This window comes from Globicephala melas, chromosome 4, assembly GCF_963455315.2.
Source record: "Globicephala melas chromosome 4, mGloMel1.2, whole genome shotgun sequence".
Taxonomy (NCBI): domain Eukaryota; kingdom Metazoa; phylum Chordata; class Mammalia; order Artiodactyla; family Delphinidae; genus Globicephala; species Globicephala melas.
The window spans coordinates 79,126,115-79,143,078 of record NC_083317.1 but is presented as its reverse complement, the minus strand read 5'-3'; the positions used below and the strand labels follow the sequence as shown (position 1 = coordinate 79,143,078).

The 16,964-nt window shown below is 43.6% G+C and overlaps 1 protein-coding gene across 2 annotated transcripts in view; it reads left to right on the top strand.

Moving 5' to 3' along the window:
• The window catches only part of LPP (LIM domain containing preferred translocation partner in lipoma), a 681,585-nt gene that overhangs the window by 130,513 nt on the left and 534,108 nt on the right, over positions 1–16,964 (top strand). Inside the window, exon 1 of one of the 2 annotated variants that reach the window (XM_060298293.2) lies at positions 14,084–14,193. The exons of the other annotated variant lie outside the window; for it this stretch is intronic. The gene's annotated coding sequence lies outside the window, so the exon portion shown is untranslated. Of the gene's footprint in view, positions 1–14,083; positions 14,194–16,964 lie in introns of those variants that run through there. 2 annotated transcript variants of the gene reach the window in all.

Below are 16,964 nucleotides of genomic sequence, written 5' to 3'. Positions count from 1 at the left end.
GAGTATTGCTTCTAGTGACTCATGCATAGAAAAACGCTTTATGTTTAACACATCACAGATAGAGATAGAGACTTCAGGTGTGAAAAAGATGCGTGATACAGAGGAAAGAGAAAAAGAGCAAGTCCAGGACCCCTGCTTCCAGTCATAAATGTGCCAGAGACATATTGTGTGGCATGTGGCCTTAATTTCCAGATCTGTAAAATGGGACACTAATAATTACTAGGAGGGGTTGTTATGTATGTTAACTGAGATTATCTAGGCAAAGCATCTGGCAGGTAGCACCGGACATGGTTCAACAACAGAGAATCTCAGTGAAATTGTATCGACTTGGTTATGAGCCCGGCTCCAGTAGCAGCTTGAATTAGGATGATTTATATAACTTCAGTGAGACTGAGTTACTAAACCTCTCTGAGCCCCAATTTAAGTGGATTTTATTTGGCATTAAATATGCCTTGCATGCTCAGTTGTAAAGATTAGAGAATGTTTGTAAAAGCCCTAGCAAGGTGGTGTTTCTCAGCATCTGGCCCGGGGATTGACCCTTCCCGCTGCCCCAGCTTCTCTGGAGTGGTGAGATGTATGCTGTGGGGCGATGTGTCTCAGAGGTGTTGACTGAAGTTCCCCTTAGCGCCATACTTCCTTCCTGTGTCCTGGGCACAAAACCTTTCTCTCTAGAAACCAGACCTGTAGAATAGAGTTAGTCATGGAGATGCTGATTTTAGGAGGATACCAACCAGAGCATGTCTGGAGAAGTGCAGCCAGTCCAGTGGAGGATGTTTTAAGAGCTTTCATTTGTTGGAGAGCTGGCAGTATTTCAGTTAGGGAAAGGTGGATTTTGGATGCTAGGGGAAGGTTGAGATTGGTGATGGAGAGAGAAGTTATTGCTGGTCCAGGATGGAGGTGACCAGGCCTAACAGAGGAGAGTGGCAGGTGAGGATGGAGAAGTGGGGCTTAGCAGAAGGAGGATGGGAATTAGGAAACCCAAGGAAGACGTGGAGGGTTCTGGTCAGAGTATTGGGTGCAGAGGCTGGAGACACGTGAACAATTATGGTGCAGCTGCGGGACTTCTCAGGATAAGCAGGACAGGGGCTTTCTGTTGTCACCACCCCACTAGAGAAAAGAAGGGACGGTCCTAAGGTGTGTGTGTGTGTGTGTGTGTATGTGTGTGCGTGCGCGCACGCGTGCATCTGTGTATGTGCATGTGTGCATAAGTGTGTATTAGGAACAGGACCAAAGAGGTTGGGGATTTACCCAAGGCCATGCAGCTAGGAAACAGCTTTCATTTGCTTAAAGCGCTAAGTTTAGTAATGACTGTGAGTGACAGAAATGGGCAGGGGGAGCATGTAGGGAAAGGGCCTCAGCCCCATTTCCTGCTCCCTCCCAGGCAGGTAGTGAGTAGGAGTTTTAAGTTTCACTGTTTGATAGCATCACCTCCTCTGCTTTCCCAGAAATTATTCCTCGAAGTATGACTCGAATCGTTACTCTGTTGGGAGATGTCTCAGTTCAGAGCTGACTTTCTGCTGTGGTTGTTTACTAAAGAGATGGTGGCCCTGGCAATTCAGGGGTGGCTTAATCAAGTGGAAAGAACAGGGGGCCTGGGTCTGGGTGCTGGCCCTGCTTTGTGAGACCTGTGAAAATTGGGCGAGTGAATAGACTTCTTAGTGCATGGCTTTTTGATTCCTACTTGATGAATTTGTTGTGATGATGCTTTGCAGATTGCACTGTTGGTCCTCGTATGATAAAGATAAAAGGGTGTCTGGACTTTCTAGGTGTGTGAAGCAGAGGGGTATGGTAGTGAGTGGGTCAGCTCCCATGGGTGGTGTGATCACTAATAGTAAAAGAATACCAGAATTTTCTCTTTTTTGGAGGTGGTGTGTCTTGGAACGTTATGCTTAACGCCTATAGAATCTACTGGCTCTACCCTGCCTTGGGGATGACCACCTGTACCAGCATTTCCCCCTAACCCCCAGCTATGGGCTGAGGATCTCCTAGCTCTTGTGTTATCTGGGGGGAATTTCTGAATTTTTAGGCCTTCACGTCTTTATCTGCAAAATGGGGATAATAGTCAGTGCAGCTTCGGCTGCGTTGTGAGGATTTGCTGAAGAAAGGGATGTGAGGGCCCTCTGTAAGCTGCATTGAACTCTGTATTTTTGAAGCCCATTTTCTCTCTCTTTTCCCTTCTGCTAATGGCCAAGGGACATCTTTTGTCTTGAAAAGACGAAGCGGCACAGAGGAAGAAACGGGGGCTTATAGAGGAAGGGGACTCTCCAAGGCCCCAGAGTGAATTGGAGTCCTGGGATCTGTGCCCAGTTTTGTCACAACATGTCAAATTCCTCCATTCCGGGCAAGCCTGAATTTTTCCATGCCTACGACCTACCTGGGGGAGATAGAAACTTCTGGAAGGAATGTCAGCCCTTTGAAGGTGGTGGAAGTCACTGATGTGGCTGCTGCAGGTGTTGAGGTTCCTGTTCACTGCCTCTCTTGTCCAGCAGTGACTAGTAACTTGGGTATTTGGGGTGAGTCAACAGGCCCATGACCCGGAGGACCTGAGTGTGCTTGGCGGCAGGCTGGAATTAGTCAGAAGGCAAAACTGCTCATCCTAACCCCAGAACCCGCGTACTCTGGCTGGATGAGGAAGTCCTCTCTGATTCTTAATTTTCTTATCTACAGCAGCTTCTGGAGAAGAGGATTTTCTTTTTCCTGCTTTATGGGGTTCATATGGAAATCAAAGAAAAGAAGGATTTTTTTGTTTTGTTTTGTTTTTTTGATACGCGGGCCTCTCACTGTTGTGGCCTCTCCCGTTGCAGAGCACAGGCTCCGGACGCGCAGGCTCAGCGGCCATGGCTCACGGGCCCAGCCGCTCCGCAGCATGTGGGATCTTCCCGGACCGGGGCACGAACCCGTGTCCCCTGCATCGGCAGGCGGACTCTCAACCACTGTGCCACCAGGGAAGCCCCTAAAGAAGGATTTTTTTAAATAAATAATATTGCAATATTCAGATAGCATTAGTTTCTGCTGCTTAAAATAGGCAGCTGACTTCTCTTCTTTGCTCCCTCCCAGAAGTGATGTATTGATACCAAAGAAGAAAACCAATTAAATTCCTGAGGACAGTTGCTAAACAGTCCAATCTTGTTTATTTTTTTGTATTTGGTGTCTGAGGTCTCTGAATTTAAGCTGAACCATTTCAAATATATACTGGGGATACACGGTAAGGAGGGACCGTGTAAATGTAAATCAAAGCATGAGTTCTAGAATCTCAGGTTCCCATGATGTGTCTACCTTGGCTTAGAATATTTCATTCTTCATAGACACTGGGGCTTTGGCCCCCATTTTTTATGTCTGCCGTGGAGACTTGTTTCTCAGAGACACTTGACCATGGGGCTCTGAAGGTCCCTTTGTAGGAAACCGAGTCCCATCAAGTCCTCCCATGGAGGAAATGGCAAAACTCAAGATGAGAAGCCAGCTCTTTGGATCCTCAATTCCCTGTCCTTTCTGACACATCACTCTTCCCTCCTGTCAGGTGAAGAGAGAAGCCAGATGGTTTGACAAATGGTTCTTGTTGCTGTCAAATCTGCCTCCTGTTTCTGCTCAGAAAGACAGTTCTTACCTTCCCTTTTTGGGGGGATTAGATGGGATGGGCAGAGAGGGAGGGAGGTGCAGGAAGAAACACATTTTACTGCCCGATTCTTTCCGTGGCAGAGATGACCAATAAGTTCTCGTTTCTCTGTCAAGAAGCAACGCTGAGGCAATGAGGAATCGTCCCCTTGAATTTAAAGCACACAGAGGCCCCGAAATGGCAGGCTGTATTAGGAGACAACATTGATTTCATATATATTCATCTGAAAGAAACCATGTTTAAGATGCCGTATCCATAAATACTAATAAGGCTGTCTGATTTCCAGTTTTCAGGTGAGATGAGCACTTCATCGAGTATTTTATCTGTCAGGTTCAATAGTCGATGTACCATCCTCCCAGGCTTATTAGCATAATTGCTGTGCTTAAGCAACAATGAAAAATTCAGCAGTAAAACAGCAGTTAGTGCAGGTAATTTGTTATCAAAAGCTTTTACTTAAGGACAGCTCCAACCTGCATTTATTAGCAAGGTAGGGTTATAATCTATTTTTATTTGGAAAAACAAAAGGGGGGCAGATCTTTGCTATTTTGTTGTGGAAATAATAGAGAAATTAAAAAGCATCACCTCCCTGGAAAACTGTCTCTATCCCTTCTTCCTGTGCTGAAAGCAGGCTGGGATGGGAGTAGATTCTACTTCTGAGGCACGGTGTCTCAGATGATAAGTCGCTCTCCTCCGCACTGGAATAAACGGGTTACTAACGCCCATTTATGTTTGTACAGGTGTTTCCAAAACACTTTCATATCTCTTTTGTTGCTTAGATCGCACACCAGTCCTGGGCGGGGGGTGGGGGGGCTCCATTCTGAGCATAGGAGACTGAGTTGAAATGGCTTGTTCCAGATGGGGCAGTTGGATGACACAGCACAGCTGGGCTGTAAATCTAGTCCTCCAGCCCCAGGGCCCTGGCAGCACTGTGACCCTTTGCACGCTGCCCCAAACTCCTGGTGTGGGCACCCCTTTTCCCGCCTAGTGGTGGATGGTTTTTTCATCTTAGCTCTTTTTCATATATGTGCGTGTGTGCATGCACCTAAACACACACACACACACACACACACACACACACACACACTTTTTTCCTTTCCACCAAATTTAATGATGTACTTTTACAGCTGTTTTTCCTTTCATGTCCTGGTTGAAGCAGTTCTACCATGTGAGTTTTCTTTTAATGTCAAATGTCCTCTATTTCTTGTATTTACAATCTCCCCTCCCATCTCTCTCCCCCTCACTCTCCCTCTCTCCCTCCTTCCTTCCTTCCCTTTTTCCTCTCTTGTGCTCACTAGTGAATGACTGAGGAAAGCCCTGTGATGACCATCTGTGAAGGACCTGATGCAAAATAAATGATTTTATAAGTAATGCGGTAGTCTTTGTAGAGAAAACAGACAAAAAGTTTAAAAATGTGGAGGTTGGGAAATCATTTTTCTTCTTTATTTCTTGAGAAATGTATCAGAAATAAATAAGAACATTCAACTGAGGCCTTTTAGTGTGTTTTAGGACTTCAATTACGGGTAGTAATTTTCACATTGAAGGTAACATTTCCGGTGAAAATGAACAACCGAAGCTCCCAACCTTTCAGAGAAGTTAGCATCTTAGATTAGCATCTTAGATTTTCTTTCCTCAGTAAGTTCAGAGAAGGATCATATGATCCTTAACTCTGAACATCTCTAATGTGCAAGTTATGTGCTGGCCATGTGGTGGGGTTTAGGGACTGAGTCAGAGAGGGCTGTGAGACAAGACATGTTTAGACTATCAGAGGAAATGCACAACAAATGAAGATCAGTTTTGTCTTTGAGCAGCTATTATATGACTGGAACTCTACTAGGAATTGTTCTTAGATTATGCCATTTAATCTTCAGGTTTCACTCAATTATTAGTGAATTCTTATTCAGCACTGATGATGTATTGGTCACTGTCATAATGTTGTACATGCATCATCTCATTTAATTTTTATAACAGTCCTCGAGGTGGTGGTGGGTACTGTTATCATTGTTTTTATTGGTTCGATGAGGAAACTGAGGCACAGAGTAGCTAAATAATTTGTCCAAGTCACACAGCTGGTAAGTGATGGAACCTCTCTGGTCTTCCTGTTTCCTAAACACATGTTCTTTCTGCTGCACCACTTGTCATAAACTGAATGAGTAGATAGCTAGGTAGATATAGATAGACAGTGCTAATGATGATTAGAGGACTGTGTAGTTTGCTGCTGTCAGAGCTGGGGCAGAACCTGGATGTTTACAAAGAGTACCAAACTTGAAGTGGGACAGGGGTTCAAATCCTAGTATGCTTCTAAGTGTTTGTTAAAACCTTGGTTAAATGACCTCCTAGAGTCTCTGTGTCTTTCTTTGAATTCCAGATAATAGAATCTGTCTCCCAATGTCACTGTGAGAATAAATTAGAAAACATATGTGAGAGCCTCCAGTGGTGCCTGGCTCCTGGTGGGTGTTCAGCCAGTGTGGGAAGTACCCAGGGACAGGCAGAGTGTATGCGGGTAGGAACGGCCATCAAAGCCAGACCACCAGTGTTTAAATCTGCCCACTACATGTTGTTATAGAGCCTTGGGCAAACAACTCCATCTCCTGGTGCCTCGGTTTCCTCATCTCATATACTTACCTCGTAGGGTCGTCGTAAGAGTTCAATAAGCTAAAAAATAAGTTAAAAATGTGTGTGAAGCATATTTAATGGTGCCTGGCACAGCAAACCCTCTGTAAGTGTTAGCTCCCATTATTCCGTCCTGCTACAATGATGGACAGGTACCAAGTGAACGGTTTTAGGCCTGTTTTAGGACCCTGGCCTGTTCACTTAAGGACCGGGAACCAGTTTAGCCTGGGACATAGGAATTGCATTTGCACAGCCACTCAGGACCTTGGAAAAGTTTTGGCTTCTCTGTCCTTGATCTTTGCTTATCTGCAGATGGTAGTTGAGAGAGTCAACTTCAGATGATAGAGTGCGCGTGGGGAGTTGAAGGCACCCACATCCCTGATAAGCTGCTTCCTGGAGCGTTGCCATGTGGCTCTGAGGGTCAGTTTGCTGATCCAAGATGGCCTGTAGGGTGGAATTTTTCCTGGGTCATCCAGGCAGGTCCTGTCTTCTCTCAGTCTGCACGTGCCTGGTCCTGTCCTCAGTGCTGGCTCCCATTCCCCTCCTCTCCAGACGACATTGATATGCGGGGGCCGCTTCTTTCTGGGACCATTTCTCCTGCACCAGAAGGAGGTGGGTGGGGATTTTGGCATAACGGTTTTTGAAAGGTGATATACTCTAAGATATTTCACACACCTTCAAAAAATAAGATGCACTGAAAGACACTAATTTTAAAGTTGTGCCCATGAGGATAGCTCAGAGATGGAAGATTCTTCAGGAGCTGGTGTTTTCTTGGGCTTATTGTCTTATACAGCACTTATCGTTAAAAAGCTTGTATGTGTGTGTGTGTGTGTGTGTGTGTGCACGTGTGCGTGTGTGTGTGTGCGTGCGTGTGTGTGTGTGTGTGTGTGAGAGAGAGTGAAGCTTCCTGGAACTGGTAGTGCTGATTTTGGGGGTGTTTCCTTGGCTTATTCAAAATAGAAACAGAAAGGCACAAGTGTTTGCTCATGTCATTAAAAAATGTCTTTATAGGAAAGGATATTGAGATAATGCCTCATATTATGAATACCTCACGTTGTGTATGGGGCTCTGCGGTTTGCAAAGCACTTAAATACACATTTTCTTATGTGCACCTTATGACAACAGCCCCATGAGGTAGGCAAGGCGGAGCTTGTCATTCATTTCCCTTTTAGAGATGATGTAACTGACGTTCAGAGAGATGAGGTGAGTTTTCTTAAAGCAGTGATGGATGCAAACCTAGGACCTTTGACTCTGGGCTGCTTTCTGCTTCACCACCCTCGTTCGGGTGTAATAAGGTCTTACCAAGCACTATCTAGGTTATATAGAGTTGCAATAAACCTGAAAAATGCTCCCCTTTATTTTTCTTTTTTCCCATTGGTTAAAAAGTTGACTATGATTTGATATTAACTTGTTTCTCCCCAAGTATAAGCAGCAGTGAATCTCTAAAACTTTCTGTTAAATCAGCATGTGTTTTTTAAAAATCAAATGTCGAAGTATTTCCTGAAACTTGCTTTAATGAACAAGAGAGGTGAAAGTAAAATTCCCTTTTTTGCATGAGGTAATTAGGAAACAGGATGTACGAACTTGCTATAGGAATTTGAAAAGGAACACTTGTACTGATGTACAAACTGGATGCATATATTAAAGAGAGTTTCATGCTGGTAGAAATTTTAAGTCAAAGAAGCTCTCATTAAGTGTGTCAATTGCTTTTGGTTTGTGTGAAAACCTAATGTTTCATGTTCCATGAGTTGGATCCAAGGAATGTATACATCCCTACACTCCAAAAACCAGACACATGAGTTGGACTTCCCGTTTGATGGCAAAGTACCTTTGTCTGGGAGCTCAGGTGTGTCCTCGGAATACAGGACAGAGGAATGGAAGATGCTCTTGAGCTTCTTAATGACTAGGAGTCAACTCTACACTTGCTTAGGGGGTGGGAAGGACTGAGTTCTCTTTGGCAAATGTCTTTGAGTCCCTTAGACATATAGCACCAAATAAGCCCAGTGCTGTGTTATTGGCCTCATGTACCAGAGTATGGTTAGATTACATGTATTTTGGAAGCCTATTTCTTTCCTTCACAGTATATGGTTTCTTAGGTGGCAACTTCTGGGTGAATTGCCAGCTTCCTGACAGTGTCTTAAAAAGCCTGCTTTGAAGGAGGCAGAAATTCCTTTGGTTTGGACAGGTGACCCCCTTGACTTTCCATCTTGGATGGTTCTTTTTTTTTTTTTGCAGTACACGGGCCTCTCACTGTTGTGGCCTCTCCTGTTGCGGAGCACAGGCTCCGGACGCGCAGTCTCAGCGGCCATGGCTCAGGGGCCCAGCCTCTCTGCGGCATGTGGGATCTTCCCGGACCGGGGCACGAACCCGTGTCCCCTGCGTCGGCAGGCGGACTCTCAACCACTGCGCCACCAGGGAAGCCCTATTTTATTTTTAAAAGGCGGATTACTGAATGGATAAGCAGAATTTGGTATATCCATAAAACAGAGTAGTAGTCAGCAATAAAAAGGAATGCAGTCCTGATACATGAATGAATCTTGAAAACATTATGGTAAGTGAAAGAAGCTAGTCACAAAAGGCCACATATTATGTGATTCCATTTATATGAAAAGTCTACAGTAGGAAAGTTCGTAAAGTCTATAAAGACAGAAAGTAGATTAGTGGTTGCTGGCAGGGGTGGGGTGGGGGTAGGGAGTGACTGCTAATGAGTATGGGTTTCTTTTTGGGGCAATGAAAATGTTATTAAATTAGATTGTGGCAATGGTTGCACAACTCTGAGTATTTTAAAAACCGAATTGTAGACTTTAAATGGGTGAATTGTATGGTGTGTGAATCAAATCTCAATAGCTTTAATAAAAAATAAAAAAAAATCAGTACATTGCTTTTCAACCTACAGTCTCTGAGGGTTAGTCTAGAGTGTCAAGTTTTTAACCCACCTTGATTTGTCTTGGGCCAGGAAGTCATGCGTACTTTACAACGGTGACCATCCCTAGGGAAAAATTGATAGTACAATCAGAGCCACCAGACTTGAAATCTTTTCTCCCCAACTTCATGCACGGTCTTTTCAAGAGCTTTAAAAACTTACATTTCCAGAAATGTTGATTAGTGAGATATCTGATAAGAAATAACAGGGTACTGACAGCCCTGATTGTATAAATAGGCGTTTGGGATTGCGTTCATGGTTTGCTTGTCAGTACAAGAAAAGTGTGTGATTATGTTGAATGATGGTTAATTTCCTTATCTACCCATTTGAAAAATAAAGATGTATGGCTGGGAGACAGGTGCCCAGGGAGAAAAGGAGCCCTGCAGTTTTGATAATGAACTCCAAAAAGGAACAAGTTTGTATTGAGGAGTTGGCATTTGAGTCCTGGCCAGTGTCAGACTGTCGCTGATGAGCTAGGGAACAGTGTCTAGTGCGGCACAGAGGATTTATCATTGATTCCCGTTTTGTGTTTGGACAGCTTTTCCCCCTTCTCTTTTCAAGATCGCTGTCCCACCCTCTCTGACTAACTTACTGTGTCAACAGAGTTAGAAGAGCAGCCAGTGGAAGTGTGCAGAGGCTGGAGAAGAGCTGTGCTTTCTAGCTTTGTATGTGAACACTTCATACACAAACACTTCTCTTTGATTAAGTATCCGGTGAAACCAATTCACATGAACGCCAATTAAACTTTAATGAACAAGTGGGTGTATTAATATCAGCTGAGTAATGCAGGCAGCACGGATTCCAGTAAGTGAGTCACTTCTCTGAGCAGCTCATTCCCCATGCACAGTAAGAGTTACTAGAAAGCTTCCAGCTATATTTGAGTGGATCTGGTCTGGGCCTTGTAATTCGAGCAATCCTCGGGGCTTGTTATTCATCTCATGACAAAACCACACGGATCCAGACCTCTGTTTTCAGAGCAAGGATTCAGGTTGGGGAGCCTTTTCGCATTGAGCAGTTAGACCTTCCATGGAGCAGTGACCACCTGGACGTTTTCTCCATTTTCTTCTTCTTTTTTTTTTTTTAAAGTGAGACTTCTTTTCCTCCTTAAAGCCAGGGGCAAGTGTAGGTGAAGGTCAAGGTCAAGGCAGTGAAGGTGGAACCCTCAGTTTGGGACTGAATTTAGTCCCCCTGAGTCTCATTTCCCATCCCCATCTGCTGTTCTGTCTCAAGTCTGCAAGACTCTCATAGTTACACCAGTCACAGTGAGATGTGCTTGGCATGATGAGCCTTTTGGAGCACAGACCCTGTTCCTTCTAGAGAATGATAACTGTACCTACTTCCTAGGGAAGATTAAACAAGGTAATGAACATAATGCTCTTAGTTTCATGCCTGGTACATGATAAGTTCTCAGTAAACACTAGTTAACTTTTGCCAGTGGAGCAGTGACGGGGAGGAGGTGATTGGGACTTGACAGTGAAGGAACTAAGACTCTCCCAGAGAGTAGACTTACATTTAAAAATGTCTGTGCTTACAGAGTGATAAAGACCAAGAGAGAATGAGCAGTGAGGATTCAGGGAATGGAGAGGTCCCTGAGGTTGGCTGCATCTGAGAAGGCTAGGTAATCCTGGCCTGGGGGTCGGGTGGGGCCAGCGAAGGATTTGGAAAGGTAGTTCGAGGATGAATGAAGAGTGTGAGTGAAGGCAGAAGCCCCAAAGTACCCCGTGCAAGGTCGCGTGCAAGATCGGGTGTGTTCATTGTGGTCAGACTAGATGATGTGTCGGGGTTGGAGGGAGTTCGTTGAGGCTTAATGTAGCCTCTGCCTTGGCCCTTAAGCCTCAGTTCCAGCACCATTTGCTATCCTGCCTCCTGTTCTTGTGTGTTCATCTAGAAACCAGTTGAAGGTAATGCAGCGTCAGGCAGCCGGAGATAAGGACTAGTTGGAGAATGGGCTTTAGGCCTGTTAGCTCAGTGGGCTTGTTAACACAGCATTCCTGAATCAAAGTTACCCTCTTCCTCTCGTGTATCTTCTACCTGTGAAAACTCCCCCGTAGGGGACTTGGCCTATGAAATTCCTCACCTTGAGCGGCAGGGAGGGTATGCTTCCCGCAGTCAGGTACATCCTAAGACTGGGAGGAAGGGGCTGAATTGCCCATGCCCAGTTCCTTCTCCAGAGTCAGTAATTAGATAACTCACCCCTTCTTCCCTGTGGACAAGGAGGGTGGAGAGAGTCCAACATGGAAGGGCATAAAGCAAGGTAGAAAAGAGATGTTCTACCATCCCCAGGTTCCTCACCACCCCCCCCCCCCAACTCTTACCCAGATCCCAACATAGTTTTTTTAGGGGCAGTAGTGGGAGGCTGGAATGAAGGACAGAGCTGTATTGTGAAGTGAGGGGCAGTTTTCTGAGCAGAGAGTAATGTAATTCAGTCATTCAGATTGGTTCATCTATTTGGGAAACACTGAAGGACACACTTAGATAACTCAAACTAGAGTAAACAGGTCTCAGGGTCTATGGTCCATCAGTCACAGAATCAACCCCCATTTCAGAAATAGCAACCATGCCTCAGTGTTAAACTTCAGACCTCACACGTGAATATCAGACTCTTTGCTTCCCTCCCAGACTTCTTTCCAGAGAATGTCATAGGATAAAGAAATACACAGGGTAAAAGCATAGCTTCCATAATGATAACAGAAGTGGGAGAATCTAATCAAATAGATAAATTCCATATTTGGAATTCTGGATAAAGCAGAAGGGATTCTTGAAATTCAGGTTTGAATAGGTTGATGATGCAAATTGGGAACTAGATGTTGCTTTTAGAAAAACAAAGGAAACGTAGATCTTAATTATGTAATTCATTTATTTAGCAATTAGAGCTAAGTATTTCATTATTTGGCAACTGCCTAGGGTATTATTTCTTTTTTATACTGTGGAGAGAAGTCTGTTATTCCCATTTTACAGATGAAACAATGATAGACAAATATGAAGATCGTTATCCTAGCACACCTGGACTAAGTTTCATCAGCCAGATTAATCTTTTGTTTTATATCGGGGCTTTCGTATTGATGTGACAGGATTTGTTTATAGGGACTCATAAGGCAAATGAATTGGACTTGGTTTTGACATCCAGAGGGATCAGGGAGTTGTAATTAGCTAAGCGCTCTACCTTGTTGTGGCTGAAGAGGTTTGTCATAGACATTTAGTGGCCATGATGGATTATACATCTTTGACTTGGGGGCCGATGACAAATTTCTTTCCATGCAGGGTTCATCTGAATCCTGTTGTTGTTACAGCAATATTTAAAGAAATGTGCAGAGGATATGCTCATCTATTTTTATCTCCTGTCTGTTTTCAAGATAGTAAATTGAATATATTGTATAAATTGATTAATTAGCCTTCCTGAGGTGAATACCTTTTGCAAACCCATCCCCATCCCTGCAAAACCTTCATCCTGTCCAAATTTCCCTGTTTATCTCACTCCATGTCTCCTAAGTGGATCCTCTTGTCTGGAGATCTTTGACAGGACAGACTGCTCTTCCCATGGGGCACCTGTCTGTTACCCTGGTTACTCTCCGGTCCTCCTTTCATCCCTTTGTCCACCGTGAATGCGGGTTACCTGTGGGCCACTTGGTCCTCCTGGGGACACTTGCCCAGGTACCCCATTGCTTTTCTTCCCATTGGTTCTCCTGAGTTCCCAGTTTGGTGATTGCTCCCTGTAGCGATAGTTTCTCACCTGAATTTGTGGCTCGGCATCCCTTAGGGAAGTTTTATCAGAATTCAGATTTTCAGTCTGCATCCCTAAATCTTTGGGTATGGACATGGGCATTTGCATTTTGAAAACCTTTTTGGGTAATTCCAGTGGGCACTCCAACTTAAAATCTACTCTTTTCAGTTAACTTATGTTGTGCAGTGCCTAGAGGTAAAGCTTTTTAAAAGATATTTAAGCTGTGGATTCCAAGATGGGAAGGACAAACTCAGGGCCTGAAAAGAGAGTCAAGGAAGGTGGAGAGGAAGCTGGCTGATGTTACAAGGGAACCAAGGCTCAGTGTCCTGACCATCCACTTCTTGTATTCCCCAGGCTCATGCCCAAAATGAGTGTTTATTTTGCCCAACAACATTCTCGTTGTTCCCACATGTATGTGCTATGGGTTCTGTTCTAGAAGTTTCCACAGCACAGGGACTGAGAGCAGGAGTTTCTAACTCATTCCCACTAAAGATGAGGCCAATCATGAGGCTCTATCTTATTCTATAGGTTTCAACCTTTTTACAAAAACAACCTCTATTCCTGCCCACAGGCCCTAAGCAGGCCCAGCCTTTTCCTCTATATATTCCCCACCTAACTAATCTGTCTTATGCCTTTAGTAATACACCAGGTTTTGTCAGAATCAGCTAATTCTTTAGTAAAAAATCCAGAACAGACTCTGGTGTGTTTACTTAGTGGTAGAGGTGAAATGGAGGCCAGTGTTCCTTCAACTGACATTTTACTCTCCTTGGGCTTTTTTGAGTGTAGTACGTGGAATCAGTGTTATGACTTTTCAGTCATATCTCCCCTATTTTAAAACTGCAGAGTTGGGCTTCCCTGGTGGCACAGTGGTTAAGAATCTGCATGCCAATGCAGGGGACACGGGTTCGATCCCTGGTCTGTGAAGATCCCACATTCTGTGGAGCCGCTAAGCCCGTGCGCCACAACTACTGAGCCTGCACTCTAGAGCCCGTGAGCCACAACTACTGAAGTCTGTGCACCACAACTACTGAAGCCTGCACACCTAGAGCCCATGCTCCGCAGCAAGCGAAGCCACTGCAAAGAGAAAGCCCGCATGCCACAATGAAGAGTGGCCCCCGCTTGCCACAACTAGAGAAAGCCCGTGCACAGCAACAAAGACCCAATGCAGCCAAAAAAAAAAAAAAAAAAAGAAAGAAAGAAAGAAAGAAAAAAAACCCAAAACTGCAGAGTTGATCTTACCACCTTACTGGGGAGCACCTCGGCAATAAATCTAATGGAAAAAAACTTGTCTGATGAATGGGGCAGGAAGGCATCACAGCAGTGCTGGTGAGTCATCCCAAGACCAGCAAGATTTGAGCTGAGGTGCTTCTTTGATGCTGCTGACTCGAAGCCTCCCTCAGTATTCTGTCATCTTAAGCAGCTTTCAAATCCTTGTCTCAGATTTCTTTATCTAGGTCAGACCGTGTCTTTTAAAAAAGTTGTGCCTGGACATGCCCTTCATAGATTGGACTGGTCCCATTAGGATAATTGGCTTTATATGCTTTGAAAATAGCAACAGTGGGACATTTTGTCATTCTTGAACAGTATTCCCTTCCTACTCTGGGGTGAGGTGTTAGGCAGCCCAGGTATGCTTATATGTGTAGTTTTTTTTTTTTTTTTAATAGCATGTTGACAGTTTGGGGTTGGGAGGAGAGCAAAACAAGGTTGGAGCCCCTTTAGAAAAACATCCCTGAAAAAGAAGACTCTTTTGCTGAGATAAATGAGTGGACCTTGTAAAGAAGGCGATATTGTACCAGGACACCTTGAGTTGGGTCTGCTCTGTCCCATTTTGCTAAATGAGGTTGACTGCTCGTCGGTGGGGATCCTTGACCCCATCACTCTGAATTGTTGAATGGATCAGATGAGCTACTAATGCATATGAAGATACCATGTAAACAGGAAAATCAAACAAACCCTTCCTATTTGTTACCTTAGCACAGCTGCTGGACATTTTCCTAAAACAAATAAACTTTTCTTTTTCAGATATAAAAGTTATATACACTCATTTTAGAAGTTTAAAGTTCATAAAAGTACGAAGAAGATAATTAAACCCCCCATAGCCCATCATCCAGAGATAACCACCGTTCTATTTTACACATATAACCACTCTATTCTTTTTTTAAAGAGGGAGCATGTTACACATATTTAGTTGTATACATTTCCTTTATGTAATACTTTAGTGTAAACATTTTCCCATGTCATTAAATATTCTTCAAAAGTACATATTTTAATCACTGCATGATGTTGCGTTATGTGAGTGCTGTGTTTGCATTTATTGTGATATATTTGACCATTGTTTCTATTATTAAGTGCTGACTGTTTATCAAGAAGAAAACTTGCTTTAAAACAAGGCAGGGGCCCTTGACACTGTTTTTACAGTAGAGGAATTTGACGTATTTCACTTCATCCTATAGTAATATATATTGGGCTGGAGTTTAGCAGTACTTTTAGTTATGATCTCAGTTTTAAGGTAGAATTACACCTGTGAATTGTTAATTTAGAGAAAATTCTGACGGTAACAAAATCTATTAGGCCACCTTCTCTTAATTAACATAACATTAATTAGAGAGACATTGAAACATAGTAAGGGTAGTCTCATGAATGTACTGCATTAGAAAAGTTGCTTGATGCCTTCTGGAAGAATTTTTATTTTCTCTTACTAGGAGGATATGGTCAATTTGTTTTGCCCAAAGGGTTCAATTTCCATTGCTGGGCAGATACATAATACTATGGTTACCATATATTTGAATATGATGATGTAATGATGAGAAACATTTGGATAGTCTTAAGAATGGAGATTTAAGGAGCAGTGGGCTAGAGAGAGAGTTGTGCTAGTATTTCGGTCCTGAGGTTGAGCTTCTTTGTCATAGATTTATCTCTTTGCCTCTTTATGAATTTCTGCACGTCTGTGTGGCATCTTCTCATCTACATTTGCCTGACGTCCGTGCCTCCACCCATCCATCCTTCCGCTTATCCATCCAAGCATCCATCTAATTAATCATCTCTCCCCTGGCCATTTCATCTACCCACTCACTTACCTCTCTCCGTCTCCATCGCTCATCTTTATCCATATCTAGTGAAGGGTGACTATATGGAAGCACGAGCATTTCTTTGTTCCATTTTACAAAGGGGGTCGCAGGAATCAAGGGTGCAAGAACCAGAAAGTGAAAATGACTAAAACTTGACCATTTTTGTTTCACCTTGAAATCAGAGAGGATGTTCAAAACTGACCTGATTACCTATTCTATGATGCTCATCAGGGGGTTCTTAGTATATTTGCATTTTAGGGAATGTTGTTTCAAGTAATAGTTTGCTAGAAATCAGTCACCAGGAGATAGACTAAACAAGAGCTATATTATAGCTTTTTTTTTTTTTTTTTTTTTTTTTTTTTTTTTTTTTGGTGGTACGCGGGCCTCTCACTGTTGTGGCCTCTCCTGTTGTGGAGCACAGGTTCCGGACGTGCAGGCTCAGCGGCCATGGCTCACGGGCCCAGCCGCTCCGCGGCATGTGGGATCTTCCCGGACCGGGGCACGAACCTGTGTCCCCTGCATCGGCAGCGGACTCTCAACCACTGCACCACCAGGGAAGCCCTATAGCTTTTGAGTAGTAAATTCAGAGGGGAAGAGAATTTTCTTGAGTTTGGATTAAAAGTCAGAGATGTGCAAATGACATCTTTCCAAATTTATTGCCTTAATAAATGTATTGTAACATTTTTAGGGGATTTAGATATATCAAACAAGGGTATTTTTGAGGTGTAGGGGCCTGTGTTGAACTTGTTAATGGGAAGAAAGGAACCTACTGTTACTGAAAACCTATTTTCTTCTCGTTCTAAGAAAGCTGCTTTGCACTTGACTATCTTCTTCAATTCTCACATCAGCCCTGTGATGTAACTTGTATTATTCCCATTATGTAGATAAGAGGCAGAGACTTGAAGAAGCTAAACAATTTTCCTAGTTTACATGGTTAACAAGTGGCACGGCTTTCTTGGAATTAAGACTTGTTTGACTCTAAAACTGTTCCTCTTTGCAGTAAACCACACTGACACTGCTGAAGACTTG